The sequence below is a fragment of the Lepus europaeus genome, unplaced genomic scaffold (genome assembly GCF_033115175.1).
Source record: "Lepus europaeus isolate LE1 unplaced genomic scaffold, mLepTim1.pri SCAFFOLD_92, whole genome shotgun sequence".
Taxonomy (NCBI): Eukaryota; Metazoa; Chordata; class Mammalia; order Lagomorpha; family Leporidae; genus Lepus; species Lepus europaeus.
This window is the reverse complement of record NW_026909617.1, coordinates 526,491-546,021: the sequence shown is the minus strand read 5'-3', so window position 1 is coordinate 546,021 and position 19,531 is coordinate 526,491. Positions and strand designations below refer to the sequence as shown.

The following is a 19,531-nucleotide window of genomic DNA, read 5'->3' as shown; positions in this document are numbered from 1 at the left end:
ATTGTGATTTAATGCTATAACTAGTACTCAAACAGTATGTTTCACTTTGTGTTTCTATGTGGGTGCAAACTGTTGAAATCTTTATACTAAATTGATCTTCTGTATATAAAGAGAATTGCAAATGAATCTTGATGCAAATGGAAGGGGAGAGGGATCGGGAGAGGGGAGGGTTGCGGGTGGGAGGGAAGTTATGGGGGGGGGGGGGAAGCCATTGTAATCCATAAGCTGTACACTGGAAATTTATATTCATTAAATAAAAGTTAAAAAAAAATTTTTTTCAGAAAAAAAAATAAATAAATAAATTACTAAGGCACACTGAGATACCTACAGATGCATTTGGCTTTGTTTTAAGTTATTTGCCACTGAGGGGATGGATGTGTGAGCCTGGGAAGGGAGACTGCTTCAGGTACCTGTGGGAACTATGAAGATGGAATTTGGGGTTTCTTACACTATTCATTCCTGATTGTTGTGATCGATTGGCATAGTCAAATTAAAAAACAAAAAGGCAGAAATATGAGAGCACAAATAATAAAATAAGGCATAATTTGGATGGCCCCCACCCTCAGTTCATTCCATGTATATCCTAGTCCAACCTGATTCTGTTCCTGGCTAGGTCTTGGTTGGCATAGACCCCTCACTCTTCACTGTGGCCCTTTTCACAACCTCCAGGTGGGCGAGATTTCCCATGGCCTCATCTCTCCAAGCTCTGCTCTCCAGGACACCTGTTAAAGCACAAGGATAACCCTGTCTCTCTAAGCCCAGTCTCTACCCTCACCTCAGGGGTTTCCATTCTACCTCACCCTAACACTCTGAGGCTCCTTTCCATCTGCCTACCCCAGGACCCCCACTTCTGTCCCTCCACTCTTCCCACGACCACCTCCATGTCACACTCTAGGTCTCAGCTTCCACTCTGGCACCCAGGAGTCCCTTGTCCCTCGTCCAGACAGAAAGTCTCTTCCCCTGATCCACACAGGTCCTCCAGAGCACCCTGCTTTGGGCAGCATTGCTTTGCTTGCTGCTCTCATTCTCTATTAGTGAATGTCCTGGTCCCAATTGTCCCAGCTTGGGGCTTGGTAGCCCATAGCTTCTGAGGACATGATGATGGCTGATCTTTGTGCTAGGAGAGCTTTGGGTATGTGGTGCTACCCACATGTTCCAGACCCTTGATCCTTTCCAGGAATCCCACAACTCTCCCAAGACCCCTAATCTCTCTCAGGGTTACCTTTACTTCCAAGATGCTAGCCTATCCCATAGCACCCCAACCCCTCTTCCACATGTGACTGTAGTCTCAAGGTAGGAGGAATCTGTTCTTGGGCCTGGTGTCTGTGCTGGGCCAAGCTTCACAGAAAGGCCCATGAGGGAGAGAAGCAGGCTCTCTGTCATGGAATGTGAGTAGCCAGGGCCAGCCAAGTCTGGGAGAGTCTGAGAAGGGGCTGGAGAAGCTTCCAGAGAAAGGAAGGCAAGTCAGTCAGGAGGCCCTAGAAGTATTGGCCATCCCTTGGGCTGCACTTTACAACAGATGGGAGACTTTGGCTATGACAGTGTCTGGTTTGTTAGTGCTCCCTGTGTGAGAGTAGGTAGAGGGCCCATACCTGGTATTTTCCTGGACTCTCGGTCTTTACCTTGTTCATGTCTAGCAGCAGTGTTGAGTTCTTCCCCCACACCTGGGCAGTGATCCCCATGTCTGTCTTGTGACACAACTACAGGAATGGAGAGGCTTGGGTGAGACAAGGCCCCAGGGATGGAACAGGATGGGGTGGAGAACAGCTTTTGGTGCTTGGAACATGGAAGCCCTGGGCTCCATGGTGTCTTGGAGGTTGGCTCTGCCTGGACTCTGGCCTCATCACCCACAGTTTTGGGGAGGTGTGGGTTTCATTCCCAGTAGATTCACCCTTTTGGAGCACCAAAATGCATCCCAACCCTGGACCTAGTGGTGACCCGAACAGTGACATCAGCTTCCCTCCCTATAAGATGACCCTGCAGGAGATGAGCAGGAAGACTTTAGGGTGAGAACCCTTACCTCCAGCCATCTGAGAGCCAGGCAGGGCCCTGCCTGGAAATAGGCACTGCTTGCACCAACCCTGCAGGAAGCTGTCATAAGGGGACCCTCAACCTCCTCCTTACCTTGCTATTATTCTGATATTTGCTCCAGTTCTTCAGCATCTTTAGGCATTTCTTGAGTATGTGCGTCTGATGGCTAGGAAGGGAGAGGAGATGGTATAAGACTAGTTGCTGGCCTTTCTGCAGTGGCCCTTGGAGACAGCATAGGAGCCCTAACATGACTGAACTTAAAAGAGTCAGATCCTGAGGCCCTAGATCTTCTAATTGGGTGAGTGTCTGTGGCCTTGTCTTTATGACCACAGGACACCCTGTCTTCAGGCCAGGGCCTCTAGTTGGATCCCAGCCCCAGGGTTGCATCCTGGTAACCAATGTCAGGAACCCCTGAGCTACTGTTCAGTTTTGAGAAGTCAGTTTGACCAAGCACCCAACCGGTCCGACAGGAACTGTTGTCCCTGGAGGAGTGTGTGGTGCTCCCCCTCACTGTAGCCCAAACCCACAGGCTGCCCAAGTCTGCCTCTCAGATGACCCAGTCACAAAGATGGGTCCCCACCTTTGACCTCAGGGCACTGCCATGGGTCAGCAACTTCTCACTGGGAGGCAGTGCCCTGAGGATCTACACTAGGCTGAGAATTGTCCACTAATGCATAGAGCCAGGGAAGGGCCAGTCTCTTCCTCATCCAGCCTGAAGCCTCAGCCCAGAAGACTGAGGTGAGGCAGTGGTGAGGCAGTGGTCCAGCAGGTGGACACCTATGAGGGGTTGTGAGCATGGGGGAGAAAAGGCCAGCAGGACCCTCCTTGTCTGGCAGAGGGGCTCTGGACTTGCCATCTACTGCCCTTCCTGGGCAGAAGTCATCACCCTCTGCTAGAGCTTAGTGAGGACTATTCTGAGAAGGGCTGGGCTGCCCAGGAGTAGGTTGGCTCTGCCCTCACAACAGCTGTTCCCTGAAGTGACCTTGACCTGAAGTGACAGGGTCTGGGGGCCTAGCCTGAGAACTGCTTACTGCTGAGAGCCTTCCATCTAGGCACCCACTCATCCTGGTACTACCACACCCCATAGAGGATGCCCCTTTGTCTACCTGCTTCTCTTGTATGCTTGAAATGCATCGTGCCACTTCCTTGTCGGCCCCAGAAACTGTGACAAAGACCACACAGGCTGTGGCCAGCTTTTGCTCTGTGTCCTGTCAGATACTCAGGCAAGATACCCCCCCCACACACACACACACTTGGCTTTCAATACCTAAATCATCCATCAGTAAAGGTGGGTTTTTGATTCATTTCCAGAAAAATCCCTTGGGGCACTGTTCCAGTTGCTCTACCCAGCCCACCTCCTAGTCTCTGTGCTTCTGTTCAGTCCTGGGATGATGGTGTGAACAGATTCAAGTCCTGCCTCCTCCACAATAGGCCCCCCTCCCAGCACAGAACCAAGGGCAGGTCACTGTAAACTGCAAAGCTTCTTGTTCTGCTCCCCCAGAGATGGGGTCCCTGGGCAGCTTGTTAGACACAGATGCCACAGCCATGGCTGCTCCTAGGATCCTTCTACAAGAGGCCTTTAACCTGACCCCCTGGGACCCAGGTATTTGCTGGACACCTGCCCACAGGCCAGGCAAGGTGCCCCTCACCCCGTGGTTACATGCTCTGGAATGTTGCTGAACTGGGCTGACTCCCAAGCAACAGGAAGGACATGCAGCTGCCCCCTCCCCTTGTGAATCCCTGAGCTCACAGCACCTGCTGTACCTCCACTCTGTCCCTACCAGCCCCCTTAGTTGCTTGTGAGTCACTCAGCTCTGGCTTAATGCTGGTCAGGCTAAGCACTGTGAGGGCAGCTGGGGACAAGTTCTCAAACAGGTAGACACCTGTCCAGCTTCAAGAGATGAGTTTCTGAAAATGACCCCACTCCTGGGACAAAATGGGGACAGAAGACTCGCTCCAATATCCACAGCCTCTGTAGGGCCAGGCAGCTGCTTACTCCTTCTCTCTTACATAGGCTCCACCTGTGGCCCTCCATGGTGACTCTGCAACAAAGGGGGGGGGGGCTTGGTGAGAGGCCATGGACACTCAGGGGCTGGTGGAACCAGGGACGTCCCTTGGTGCTCTGTGTGCTGAGGAGGCCCATGACCCTGCAGCTGTGTGGCAGCACATGAAACAGAACCCCAATTCGTCGATATGCAGCCTCCAGTTCTGTAACTGTAACACTCGGCAATGATGTGTGCTGCTTGCTGGGCCACCAAGACCTCCAAGGCCCACAGCTCCTTGAAGCTGAAAGGCAAAAATCCCATCATGACACAACCTCAAAGAACCACAAGGAACTTCTCCCCACAGCTCCTGTCCATCAGATCAGAGGTGGTATCAGCCACACAGGCAGTGCCTGATAGGGTCCCAGAATTGTGAACTGTGCAGAGGACAGGGACATGAATAGTCCCACCCCACTTCCCTAGGAAGGTCACTCTTTTTTTGTTTTGTTTTTTAAAAAATTTATTTGTTTTTTTTTATTAAACTTTTATTTAATGAATATAAATTTCCAAAGTATAGCTTATGGGTTGCTGGACCCACAGCTGTTGTGACACCCGCGTAGCAAACTTTTGTTGCGTCAGGAGTTCACAGCTGCAGGGACGAGGCGAGAACCCTGTGGGGTGTGGCCTCGGCGGCTTCTGTGTAGCCCAGGGTCGTAATGGTTCTCGGCTCACGCACGTAACGAGAAGTGGAAGACCTAATTACTGCTGGTTAATAAAGCAATGTGTCTCAACATTAATAGTGATTTTGTATTTAGTAGTTATGCCACGTAGTGCGTTAGGACAAGTGCACCATGATTAGAAACAAAGGAGTCAAGTAGTGCCAATAAGCATTTCACAAAAATCAACAAAAAGCACTTTAGACTTTGGCCCACCAGTCATTAGGGCAATTTACGAGGAGGCATTAAACACTGACAAAAAACAGCACACCCTAGACAGGATAAAACAAAGGGAGCTGAGGTGTTAGCTTTAGAGAGCTGAGGTGTGATTTAGGTTCTGGGTTATCAAGTTTAAGCAGCATGGGGATGAGAAAGCTACATTCAATCTTACATAGGTGATATATGAAACTTGGGCTAACAAGCACCACCATCTGATAACTCCCCTGTCCCAGGTTCTCCTAATGAGAGGTTAACTAGTAACCTAACCTTTACCTTTTCTTAAAAGTAGGACTGCGAATCATCACCACAATGTCTCCCTGTGTCTCTTGTAAAGTTAATCATGTAATCCCATTAGCCTTAACAAGTTTTTGTAATCTTGGAATTTCTTTTGTCTTCAGCAATGTAAGCTTCCCTATATAAACTCTGGTTTTCCCGCCAATAAACTGCAGACAGACAACTGCAGACAGACAACTGCAGGCAGACAACTGCAGCAACAGCATACTCAAAAAGTGTGTGTGTCTGTCTGTCATTCCCCTAGCCGATTTCTGTTCCTCCTGTGCTTTCGTCCCCCGTTCTCCCTCGGGTCTGGTGTCTACGCGAGAGCTGGTCCGCGGCAATGGGTTACAATGGCTTCCCCCTCCCAAAACTTTCCTCCCACCCACAACCCTCCCCCCTCCCGCTCCCTCTCCCCTTCCTATCACATCATGATTCATTTTCAATTCTCTTTGTATACAAAAGATCAGTTTAGTATATATTAGGTAATGATTTCAACAGTTTGCCCCCCATATAGTAACACATAGTGAAAAGAAAAGAAAAAAAAATACTGTTGGAGTACTAGTTATAGCATCAAATAAGGGTGTACAGCACATTAAAGACAGAGATCCTACATAATATATATTTTTTTAAATTAATTAATTTTCTATGCCATTTCCAATTTAACACCAGGTTTGTTTTTTTTTCATTTCCAATTATCTTTATATACAGAAGATCGATTCAGTATGTAATTAGTAAAGATCTCATCAGTTTGTACCCACGCAGAAACACAAAGTGTAAAAATACTGTTTCAGTACTAGTTATAGCATCACTGCACATTAGAAAATACATTAAGGACAGATCCCACAGGGGATGTAAGTACACAGTGACTCCTGTTGCTGACTTAACAATTTGACACTCCTGTTCATGGCGTCAGTAATCTCCCTAGGCTCTAGTCATGAGTTGCCAGGGCTATGGAAGCCTTTAGAGTTCGCTGACTTTGATCTTATTCCGATAGGGTCACAGTCAAAGTGGAAGTTCTCTCCTCCCTTCAGAGAAAGGTACCTCCTTCTTTGATGGCCCCGTTCTTTCCACTGGGATCTCACTAACAGAGATCTTTCATTTAGGTCTTCTTCTTTTTTTCTTTTCCATGGTATCTTGGCTTTCCATGCCTATAATACTCTCATGGGCTCTTCAGCCAGATCCGAATGCCTTAAGGGCTGATTCTGAGGCTGGAGAGGAAGGTCACTCTTTATCCTCCTTGGACATCCAGCTGTCCTCCCATGACCACCAGTGCACCTGTGCAGAAGGCTCTCACCCCACTCCCGGCTGTGGGAACCACATGCCTGGTGGGTTCACAGATAGGCTTACCTCACACCTGCATTCAGTGCTCACCATATTGCCTACCCAGACATCCGTGTCCTGACACAGGCTCACACCCAGGGCACACAGGCACCCATGCTCCAGGGTCACTCTGAGGAAGCAACGCCATGACTATATCCATGGTCAGCACACAATGGGCACCACTGAAGACTCAGCCAGCATCACCCTCAGCAGCAGCCCAGGGAGGCCACAGCCACCCACCTGAAAGCAAATGTCCCCAAGTCAGCAGGGCATGCAGAGCTGGATGGATCCAAACATGCCTCCTGTCTAGAAAATGAACCCCAGGTCAGTCAGTTACTGGACACAGTGGTCCTCTAACTGCCACAGAATGTGGAAAGAGGGGTTTCTGGGTAATGGTAGCATTGTGGAGTTCTACCAGCCCTGTCCCAGAGGCGCTCTCCCAGGTGTAGGAACTATCTGACTTTAAAATACTCAACAAATCTCTGCTTATTAAAACAGCATGATATTATCATAAAAGCACATACAACAAAGGAACAGGGGTCAACATTGTGGTGCAGTGGGTTAAGCTGCTGCCTGCAAAGTCAGCATCCCATATGGGTGCCAGTTCAAATCCCAGATGCTCCACTTTTGTTTCAGCTCCCTGCTAATGTGCCTAATCCTTGGGCTCCTGCACCCACCTAGGAAACCCAGATGAGTTACAGGCTCGTGGCTTTGGCCTGGCTCAGCCCTGGATGTTGTGGCCATTTGGGGAGTGAACCAGTGGATTAAAGATCCCTCCCTCCCTCCCTCCCCTTCACCCCACCTTCTAAGTAAATAAGTAAATCTTAAAAAAAATCTAAAGGAACAGAGAGCCTAGAAATAAACCCACATATTTATAGCCATGTGACCTTTGTCAAGGTGCTCAGAATGTACTTTGGAAAAAATAGTCTCTTCAGTGAGAATCATTTGAGAAAACTGGGTATCACATGCAACAGAAGAAACCAGATGCTGTCTCTCAACATTCACATAAATAAACTAATATGTAGCAAAGATCTAAATTTAAGACCTGAAGTTATGAACTAGTAAAAACAAGCACAGAGGAAATTCTTCACTACATTGGAATGGGCACCCATTATTTTCATCAGACCCCAAAAGCATAGGAAAGGAAGCAAACATAGTTGAATGTGATTTAATCAAATTCAAAAGCTTATGCATTCCAAAGGAAACAAAGACTAGGGTGAAGAGGCAACTTACAGAGTGGAGGAAATATTTGCAAGGTATACTATGAGAAAGGATTAGTAATGCTATGTACGAAACAAACCAATAGCAAAAAAAAAAAAAAAAACCATGATTCTATTATAAAATGCACAGGTCTAAGCAGAAGTTATTTCAAGGAATACAGAAGTGACAATCAGGGAAATGAAAAAGTGTTCAACATCGCATCATCAGGGTGATGGAGATCAAATCCACAGTAAGATATCAATCATGACACTCCAGTTATCTCAGCTGTCATCAAAAAGACAAAAGGGTTCCATGTTATAGCTCTACTGAGCTGTACCCAGGAGATAGAAGTGGTGTTCTGTTTCACAGTAGGGTGACTACAGAAAACGATAATGTACTGTCCATTGAAAATATTAGAAGATAGGATTGTGAATATTTTCAGCATACAAAATGATACCTGTTTGAGGAGATAGGTTTGTTTAACCTGATTTGAACCTGTGTAAAAGCACTATCTATGTATCTCAAAATATAGCATAGTTCTCTATAAATATCTATAATTTTTGTCTATTGGTTAAAATTTTAAAAGTATATAAATAATAAAAATGAAAGAAAAAGAGAAAAATAATCCTAAAGGAAGTAAGTTCAAATAAATAACAATGATCATAGCACACACCATACAATAGAAGAATTAATAATTTGCAAAGTTACTTGAAATAAATCAACAAAATATTAACACTAGCAATGGAGAAGCTATTATTTTATTTATTCATCATATATTAGAATTATATAAGAGAAAATTGAGAAAAATTCAGTGTATTAAGGTAGGCCTCAGGATATGAAGTGAGCATGAAAAATTCACTGGCATTTCTATTAAAAAGAAATGAAAATGAAAATAATTTACAAAAGAATTAAAAATAAAATACTTGGGAATTTTTTAAAAAGATTTATTTATTTATCTGAAAGGCAGAGTTACAGAGAGGCAGAGGAAGGGGGTGGGGGCCTTCCATCCGCTGGTTCACTCCTCAAATGGCTGCAACCACTGGAGCTCCACTGATCTGAAGCCAGGAGCCAAGAACTTTTTCTAGGTCTCCTATGCAGGTGCTAGGGCCCAAGGACTTGGGCCATCTTCAACTGCTTTTCCAGGCCATAGCAGAGAACTGGATGGGAAGTGGAGCAGTTGGGACTCGAAATGGCACCCATATGTGATGCTTTACCTGATATGCCACAGTGTTGGCCCTGGGAAAAAATAAAAGACATGTAATATCCCTATGCTAAGAACAAAAATTACAGTGAGAATTTAAAGAAGATCCAGTTGAATAGGAGAGATATATGTTTATGATTTTAGAAAAATGTTTTTGTGATATACATTCTCCAAAATTGATTTTAAAATATATAGAAATGCCATCAAATCCTTACAACTGTATGTGTGCATTCATGTGAAAATTCATCTGCTAATTCAAAATGTATTTGAAAATGCATAAAGCATGAAATAGTTAAGCAGATTTTGAAAAAGAACAAATATTGTGATATTGAACTGCCATTATCAAAGCTTACAATAGAGCTACACTAATACAAATCTATGATCAAAAGAAGAGATGAAGGGGTCAAGAAAGAGAAACAAGCATGCAGGGCATGAGATTTCTGGTCATATGCTTAGGGGAACCTAGGCCTGGTTCCTGGGTACCTGCTGGGCCCAAGTTCTATTGGGTTTCCATGTCCACAGGCCCAGAGTCTCTGAGAGCAGCTCTTTGTGTCAACCTCAGACCAGCTGGAAGAACCTTCTGGGAAATTCTTAGCTGTGAGGAGACGAAGATGCATTCTGTTATTTATTTGTTTACAATACTGAACCATAGTATTTCCTCATTTCTTTGAAAAAAATTTTTTTTCTCAGAACTAGACAGTTTGGGAATTAAAATGTGGTAACCATGGAAATTAGAGTCCTTGGCATCTCAAATCATTTTAGGTAGTAATTCATTTCTATAGTGAGCTTATCAAAATATTTTTTAAAGTCTTTAATTCCTGTGATGTGTGGTTGCTGAACTTTTTGTAGCATTATCTATGGTCATAGTGTTACTGATATTTTCTTAAACAGCAAACTGTTACAAACACTGCTTTAAACACAGACATTTCTGGTGGATGTGATGGTCACATTATGATAAAGAGTTTTCCCAGAGTTGATTCTGATCATGGTTTCTAACTTACTGGTTGCTCCAATGAAATGACATGTCCATGAGTCTTCCTAAATCAACATTCTATGTGGGATCTTCAGTTCATTTTATGAACTTAAGGGAAGATAATTATTTACTTATGGTCTGTGAAATAGAAAAAGTTTTACTCAGGAAAATATAGGAAGTTTGTTACAGATTATATACGATTTTGTCATTAGAAGCAATAGAATAGGCAGCATATAGAAAGCAATAGAAAACCAACAGGAAATTTTAACTAGGAGTATATAAGTTTATATAACTTAAGAATTTTAAGCACAGTGAATCTGCAGTATGGAAAATGGAATACAGATGGTTAAGGGTATAATGTCAGATTCTAATAAGAGATATGTTAATACAAGACTATTAAATGAATCAAGAGCATAAAAGTACTATTTTCCTGTGTTCCAGAAGAGAGATTGTTGTGTATCAACTGTTTGCAGAAAGTTGATATGGAGAAGTGGATGGAATTGAAATCAGGTTTTAATATAAAGTCAATAAAACAATTAATTGAGCACCTAGGTTTATTCAAATATGATGGATGGATAAGTGTGAGTGTGTGTGTGTGTGTGTGTGTGTGTGTGTGTGTGGAGAGAGAGAGAGAGAGCGAGCGAGCTGAGAGGGAGAGGAAGAGGTATAGAGTTAGACACAGGCACCAAGAGCTGGAACAGGTAAGTTTGGTGTTTCCTATTAGACATACTTTGAGTATGTCATGTAGGGGAGTAAATTTAGAAGACAAACTGAATATAAGTGATTTCAGCTTAGGGAAAGATGGATATTGATATCCAGATTTTATCAGCCTCCCAATGGTCTCTAAAGTTGGGAGACTGAGGGAAATTCCCCAGGATGCAAGTGTTGATTCAGGAGGCTTGTTTTGCCCTTTCCTGCAACAGATTCAAGACACAAAAATCAGTTACTTCTTACAGCTTCCAGCACACATGTCACTCCTGAGGGTAAGTCTTCCCTGATTTCTGCCCAATCAATGTTAATGTGTCCTTCTCTAAGTCCCCTGTAGACCACAATATATGTCTTTGTCACTGCAGTCACAGTATTGATCAATTCATACAGAGATGTTTCCATTGCAGTCTTTCCCACACCTCTGTGGGCTTCCTCATGGGGGTTCATGCACTACTAGTTCCAGGAATCTGGTGTGTTCTGTGTCTTAAGGCTCAGCTCAGTGTTGTATTTAGGGGAAAGAGAGACCTGATCCATCCCTTTGAGCTACTGACCAATCCTTGAGACTCTGTAGAGACTGGGAAATGATTACCGTGAGATCAAGAGGAGAATCCTGTAGGACCTTGCCATGTTGATTGACCTGTATCCTTGAGGACATATTCCCATGCCTTTTGCTCACAATGCACGCTGGATTAATTAACAGCACAATCTGTTTTGGCGGCAGTAACCTTCACTTGGGGACCTTGGGCTTCCATTAGTGGCAGGCATGGATCAGAAGAACCCAGACCTGCTGACCTCCAGTCTAATATCCACACAACCAAGATGCCAAAATTGGCATAGGTAAGTGGGCTCTTGGCTGGAGGACTCATTTCCAAATGCTCTACAGGGTTACAGTCATGGGCTCAGGAATTGCGAGTAAGCTGAGAAGATCCCTTTCTTCCCTTTCTTCGTGGAGATTATGGATGAAGAAGATGTGAGCAGAAATGACATAATTACAAAGCATGGCCCTACAAATCCCAACAGTTGAGGTTAATACAGAGTTCAGGATGTGTTGGGCGCTGTCTGAGGAGTATTTGCATGTAGAAGTATTTTTGCTCTCACAAGTTTTGGCAGTGAGTCCCTAAACTCCAGGATAAGGTCTGTAACTCCTCTGGCCTGGTGCTGTAAGTGTAAGTTGACTGCCCCACATCACTGTACCTGTATGAGTACTGGCTTAGGGACATTTGGATACTTTCCATGGGAACAGCATAGAGTTGACACCATTAGAAAAATGGCCTGCTGTCCTACTACTCAGAAGACTTGGGCCACTGCTTCCTGAACCATAGAGCATGCCCTGTGTGGCAACCTGTAGCCACGACCCCTGTGCAAGGCTGAGCAGGCTTGCTCTTTGCTTTCTGATTGGTTGGCACCTGTGGGTGGTTATCCAGTCAGAGTTGATGTACTCTGTTGGCTACCAAGTTTATATAAAGGCTACTCAGGGGTGCTGTTGCCCTTTTGCCTGCTTGGAGTCCCATGCCGTGGGTTACTTTCTTCAGGTGGGTGCTGAGTGCTAGTGTGGATCCTCAGAACAAGGAATTGAACAGTGAAGAACCACAACTGCAGGAAGAGTGGTCCCGCTGGTGGAGGAGGCATGGCAGTAGGTTCACCAGAATCCACAGGGTCATCCATCCTGGCCGGGTAAGTGCTGTGGAAATCTGTGCATGTTCCCTATGTGGGCCCTGGCTGCAGTCCCAGGAATGCGTGCCTTCAGGAGCAGGAGGCAGGAAGGATAAATTGGTTATTAGATTGTATGCTATAAATGGTAGGTTTTATTGTATGCTAGGAATTCTATATTCTATTGTACATGATAAAGTGTAGATTACATTGGCAAGATCACATACAGTTGCAGGAGTGATTTAGCCTACTGCCTTCAGATGGCAGGTTGGGGAACTGCCAGGTGGGTAGTCTTTTGTTGAGTTGCGGGATTAAGATGCCCTGATGCTGTGGATTTCTACCACTTTTCATAGTTTTTTGAGTCATTGATGCCATTCCTCCCACCAAACTCTGATTCTGTCTCTGTGATGTGCAGTGTTTCCCTAATTATGTGAAAAATTCCTGAGGAACATATCCTGCTCTAATTACCTGTTTTCTATTCACTTTACAAATGTGGTAATATGGCCGGCACTGTGGCTCACTAGGCTAATCCTCCACCTTGCAGCACCAGCACACCAGGTTCTAGTCCCAGTTGGGGCGCCGGATTCTGTCCCAGTTGCCCCTATTCCAGGCCAGCTCTCTGCTGTGGCCAGGGAGGGCTATGGAGGATGCCTCAAGTGCTTGGGCCCTGAACCCCATGGGAGACCAGGAGAAGCACCTGGCTCCTGCCATCGGATCAGCATGGTGTACCGGCCACAGCGCGCCAGCCACGGTGGCCATTGGAGGGTGAACCAACGGCAAAGGAAGACCTTTCTCTCTGTCTCTCTTCTCTCACTGTCCACTCTGCCTATAAAAAAAGTACAAATGTGGTAATATGAAGAGAAATATCATCTAAAATTCTATATCTTCCTTGTATATTTTTACATTTACTGGGAATATGGGGACTCTGTTTATTATCAGAGGCAATTCTATTAGAGAACTCCTCCAGAATTTTAGGAAGTAATGGCTGCTGGCTGATTACTCATTTTAGGAAATTTTAGGAGGTAATGGTTACTTGCTGAGTATGTTTGTTGCAGAAAGTTATAAAATTGTAGACTTCGAATAACTCAAAATAGATTATTTTTTTCTTACAAGCTAGATTTTGGAATATTGAAATAGTATCAATTATGGTATTTTTAGACCTGAGAGAAAAAGAGGGTAACCTTAGTGGGCTGGTCTCCCTCATACCATATACTGGTTCCATTACCACAGATGCTGTGGCTGGAGCTGAGTAGGAATCTGGTAGAAACTGGCAGATGCCAGTTTGGCCTTCACCTACTGGCTCATGGTCTGGGTTTGTTGCCTCAAACCTGTCCTTCTGTGATTTGCTGACTTGTTCTGTCTGGGTTACAGGGTCCAGCAGGTGACACAGAGCAGCATGGCACACTGGGCTTGTCAGTACCCACATCTCAGGCAGAGACAGACTTGGTACCCACATACCAAAAGTTGATGCTGTATTGTCATGTTAGACCATATACAAAAGTGGAGGTGATAGGCTGATGGGGGATAAGAGATGAAGTCACAGTCATGTGTGGGGAGTGTGGAGTTAAGGTGGAGCAGGAGACCACACAGTGATGGAGTGCACCCAGAGGACTATGGCCGCATCCCGTGGAAGCTGGAGGTATTTCAGAATATTTCCAAAAGGTTGTGGAATGGCATTTGGCATAGTGAGAAAGACTGCTTGGGATACCAGAGGAAGTAGGTAATGGCATAAGTAGTTCCATTCACACTACCCAGATTGGAGACTGATACTGAATTCCCTGCTGCCAGTTTCAGTCTACCCCAGATAAGCTCTGCTTATTGTGGGCATGGAAGTGCTGTCTTCCTCTCTTTCCCGCTCTATCTGCCTCTCTCACACATATACACACATATTCTCTCTCTGTTCTCTGTCTCTTTGCCTTTCAAACAAATTCAATTTTTAAAACTATACGGGAAAACATTTTGGATATTTGGTGCCAGTCAGAGTTACATCAGGAGTGAGTTCCTCTTGTCATACAGTACAATTGGGTGACTAGGTCACAGTAATCTAGTACATGTTTTATGAGAAAACAGGAGACAGGAACTCAAGGACTTCAACCATAGAATAATATCAAAGAAGAATAAATGTTGATTTGATCACCATACATAATATAAGGATATTGAAATGTCACACTGTAGCCCATAAGTGTGTACAATTGTTGTTAATAAAAATTAAGCTAAAATACCAATATCTTATTTGGTGCATAGGGTTAAGGGGCTATAAAATATTTAATGTCATGCTAATATTAAAGTAGTTGGAAATATTTTAATTAATATTGACAGTGATAATAAATATGTAAATTGATTTTTATTGTCATGCTGAGTGGAAAGACTGGAAATGAACATTTATTTTTGATTGTTTCATTAACATAAGAAAAATCATAGAGTGTTTGCATGTGTATTTGGAACTAAATTGTTTTACAGCAATATAAAAATGGAATATGGGATTAAAAGATAGGCTTATTTTTTTGTTTAAAATTTAGATTTTCCTGGTGTTGAGAATCATTACACAGACATTTCAATTTGTTCATAATTATTTTTTTTAAAAAAGGTGTATTTATTTGAAAGGCAGAGTTATAGAGGGAGAGACAGAGAGAGAGAGATGTCTTCTATTGGCTGGTTTACTCCCCAGATGACTGCAATGGCTAGCACTGGGCCAGAATGAAACCAGGAGCCAGCAATTTCTTCTGGGTCTGTCATGTGAGTGTATGGCCCAAGCACTGGGGCCATCTTTCACCGCTTTACCAGGTGCATGAGCAGGGAACTAATGGAGCCGCTGGAACTGGAACAGGTGCCTATATGGAATGACAGAGCTGCAGGCAGCAGCTTAACCTGTTATGTGTTTGTCTTGTGGGACCCAAATACATAATTCTTTTTTTAATAAAAAGATTTATTTATTTATTTATTTATTTGAGAGGTAGAGTTACAGACAGAGCAAGAGAGAAAGGTCTTCCATCTGCTGGTTCACTCCCCAAATGATGGCAAAGGCTGCAGCTGAGCAGATCCAAAGCCTGGAACCAGGGCCTTCTGGTTCTCCTGCATGGATGCAAGGGCCCAAGCACCTGGGCCATCTTTGTTACTTTCCCAGTCCATAGCAGAGAGCTGGATTGAAAGAGGAGCAGCTGGGATATGAACTGGCATCCATCTGTGACCCCAGGGCCGCAGGTGGAGGCCTAGTGCACTACACCATAGTGCCAGCCCACCTATGTACATAATTCTTAACATACACACCAAAAATCTAAAAAGCCACAAATGTCATTCTTTTCAAATTTTTATGTATTTTATTTTTGAGATAACATTTTAAATTTACATGAATTTAAAAGATTAATGCTGCACTAAAAATAGTTCAACAAGTAAGAAGTAAAAAGACCATGTTCAGCAGGAATAAAAGCAAGGACTGTAACTATAAAGAATAATCCAATGAAATCAAGTGAATTTCACCTATGTGCTGTAAATTTTAAAGTAATCACAGATCATTAAAGTTATATTAGCATATAAATCTTGTTTTGAAAATATATGTAAAGGGAATAAATTTCATGTAGTTCATATATAAAATATATATGAAAATATTATTCATAGATAACTTATTTTCATTTAATTTTTTAAAAAATATTTTATTTACTTATTTGAGATGCAGAATTAAAGAGAGAGATAGAGAGGTTTTCCATGCATTAGTTTACTCCCCAAAAGGCTGCAACAGCTGGAGTTGGGCTGATCTGAAGGCAAAGCCAGGAGCTTCTTCTGGGTCTCCCACAAAGGTGCAGGAGCCCAAGCACTTGGGCCATATTCCACTGCTTTTCCAGGCCATTAGTAGAGAGCTGGATCAGAAGAGGAGCAGCCAGGCCACAGACTGGTTCCCATATGGGATGCTGCTGCTGCAGGCAGTCTTAGCCTACTATGCCACAAAGTCAACAAGAGTCAGTGCCTCCTTATTTTTTACACTGATATACTTGTAGGTTTTTTTTTTTTTATTTTTCAGTTTTGTTTAAGGAATAGAGCTTCATTCATTTGCCATATACAGATTTAAGAACATGATGATTCTTTCCCCCCTCCTCCCTACCACCCATACTCGTGCCTTTCTTCCTCCTCCCTTTTCCTGTTCAATTCCTGTTTTTTACAGAGGTAAATTTTCAGCTAACTTTTATATTCATAAGATTAACCCTATACTAAGTAGAGAGTTCACCTATTAGTAAGAAGAAAAACAAAACAAAACAAAAAAAACAAACAAGAAAAACATTGTTCTTTAACAGTCAAGGCAAAGGCTCTTCAAAATCATCATATCTTCAAGTGTCAATTTTGTTCCTATACATTACATTTTTAAGTACTTCATTAGCTACCACAGATTCCAGAGACCATATAGTATTTGTCTTTTTGTAACTGGTTTATTTCACTAAATATAATGGTTTCCAGTTGCATCCATTTTGTTGCAAATGACAGGATTTCATTTTTACCACTGTGTAGTATTCCATAGTGTATATGTACCATAGTTTCTTTATCCACTCTTCAATTACTGGACATTTGGGTTGATTCCATATCTTAGTTGTTGTGAATTGAGCTGAAATGAACACAGGGGTAAAGATCACACTTTCCTATGTTGATTTCATTTCATTTGGATAAATTCCCAGGTATGGGATTGCTGGGTCATATGATAGGTCTACATTCAACTTTTTTTTTTTATATGGAACACTTCATGAATTTGCGTGTCATCCTTGTGCAGGGACCATGCTAATCTTCTCTGTATCGTTCCAATTTTAGTATATGTGCTGCCGAAGCGAGCACAATACATTCAACTTTTTGAGATATCTCAATACTGTCTTCCACAGTGGCTGTACCATTTTACATTCCCACGAACAGTGGACTAAGGTACCCTTCTCCCCACATCCTTGCCAGCATTTATTGTTTGTTGATTTCTGTATGAGAGCCATTCTAATGGGGGTGAAGTGAAACCTCATTGTGGTTTTGATTTGCATTTCCCTGAAGGATAGCAATCCTGAGTATTTTTGTCATGCTTCTATTGGCCATTTGAATTTCTTTTCTTGGAAAATGTCCATTCAAGTCCTTTGCCCATTTCTTGACTAGATTGTTTGTTTAGTAGTTGTTGAGTTTCTTCAGTGCTTTATAGATTCTGGAAGTTAATTGTCAGTTGCATGGTTTGCAAATATTTTCTCCACCCTGTCATTTGCCTCTCCACTTTGCTGAGTGTTTGGCAGTGCAGAAGCTTCTCAGTTTGACATAATCCCTCTGGTTAATTTTGGGTTTGGTTGCCTATGCTTCTGGGGTCTTCTCCAAGAACTCTTTGTCTATGCCAAGGTCTTGTAGGGTTTCCCCAAAGTTCTCTTTTAATTTGATGGTACTGTGGTGTAGATTTAGGCCTGTGATCCATTTTGAATGGATTTTTGTGTAAGATGTAAAGCAGGGGTCTTGTTTCACACTTGTACATGCAGAGGACCAGTTTTCCCAGCAGCATTTGCTGAAGAGACTGTCTGCTCCAGAGGTTGATTTTTGCAACTTTGTCAAAGATACATGACTGTAGATGCATGGATCAATGTCTAGAGTTTTTATTCTGCTGCATTGGTCTACACGTCTCTTTTTGTGTCAGTACCAGGCTGTTTTGTTTGTAACTGCCATGTAGTATGTTTTGAGGTCTAGTGTTCTGATTCCTCCAGCTTTGCTTTTGTTGCCTAAAATTACTTTAGCTATTCAGGGTCTCTTGTGTTTCCATATGAATTTTAGCATCATTTTTTCTAGATCTGAGAAGAATTTTGTTGATATTTTGATTAGTATCACATTGAATCTATAAGTTACTTTAGGTTGTATGGACATTTGGAAGATGTTGATTCTTCCAATCCATGACCATGGAAGGTGTCCCCACCTTTTAATGTCTATTTCTTCTTTTAATACAATTTTCATTGTAGAGATCTTCGATACCATTGGTTAGATTTATTTCAATAAATTTTTTGTAGCAGGCAGACCTCAGGCAGGACACAGAGTTCCCTGCCCCCACTCTGCGCTGAGAGGCCCCCTTGCTCCTGCTTCCAAGCCACCCCAGAGGGTGGGGGTCTCCAGGGCTTGAATATCACAGGCCTGGGACAGCAGGGACTGGGAGCAAACAATGCTTCCTGACCCCCTACTCAGTAAGCTCACCCCCAAACAGGAACGCTGCTGGGAGCTGTGAGGGATAGGGCCCACGAGCCCCAAGACCAAGTCTGGAGACTGTCTCCTGCAGTCCCCGCTGACTCAGAACACAGTGCCCCGTGCCCCTGGCTGTCTGCTCATCTGGGGCTGAGGACATGGCGGGGCTGGGCTGCAGGAGACCTGCATCTTTACAGTGGGCATCACATCTCAGGTCAGGGTCCCTTAACACCACTGGCAGCTGAGTCACTGCAGTGTCCCCATGCTGGTCCCAGCTTCCCCCAAACTCTGGGGTCTGCCAGGATCCTGCAACACACCCCCAATGCTCCCAAGATAGCTTTGTGCAAAACATTCCTGTCCTCGTCCCTGTGGCCCCTGTCCTCATCGTGTAGTCCCCGTCTGTGTTCCTGTGGCCTCTGTCCACCTCAGCCTTTCTTGTCACTACAAACCATGAAGGCTTCCTGCGCCCTAAGCTCTGGGCTTGGCTTCAACCACCCATAGGCTTCTTCACTTCCTCAGGGAGACATGGCCTCGGAAACTGGTGTGTGCAGGAGAGGGGGTGGCTCCCAGCCCTGGATGACCAAGCAGGACTGTCAGACCAGGCAGTGCCTCCTGGTTCCACTGTCCATGGTGGCAGCCACTGCAGGGTCAACTCTGGGGCAACAGCCCTGCTGGGGGCTTCCCCCACATGACCCAGACCTGCTACTCCTTCCTCTCCTTTCTCCCACCTCCGTGGGATGAAGAGAAGGAGGCTGAGACGGCACAAGGCTGAGCCCCAAACAGGGACATTCTAGCATTTCTTGCTGTGGAGGGAGGGAAGGTCATCTGCACCCCAAGGCCAAGCCCCCTGACCTGACCTGGCCTGGCCTGGCCTGGCCCGGCCCAGCCCAGCCCAGCCCTAGCCAAAGCTCAGCCTGCCCTAGACCCAGCCCCAGCCTGCCCCAGCCCCAAGCTCAGCCCCAGCCTGACCCAGCACCAGCCCCAGCTCCAGCTCCAGCCCCAGCCCCAGCCTGCCCCAGCTCCAGCCCCAGCCCCAGCCTGCCCCAGCCCCTGCCCCAGCCCCTGCCCCAGCCCCAGCCTGCCCCAG

The 19,531-nt window shown here is 44.4% G+C and overlaps 1 non-coding gene across 1 annotated transcript; it reads right to left on the bottom strand.

The window, feature by feature from the left end:
- Window positions 1–16,984: 16,984 nt before the first annotated feature.
- Window positions 16,985–17,091, bottom strand: LOC133755741 (U6 spliceosomal RNA). The gene has a single exon (XR_009865475.1). It is a non-coding gene; the product is annotated as a U6 spliceosomal RNA (small nuclear RNA).
- Between the last annotated feature and the right edge of the window lie 2,440 nt (window positions 17,092–19,531).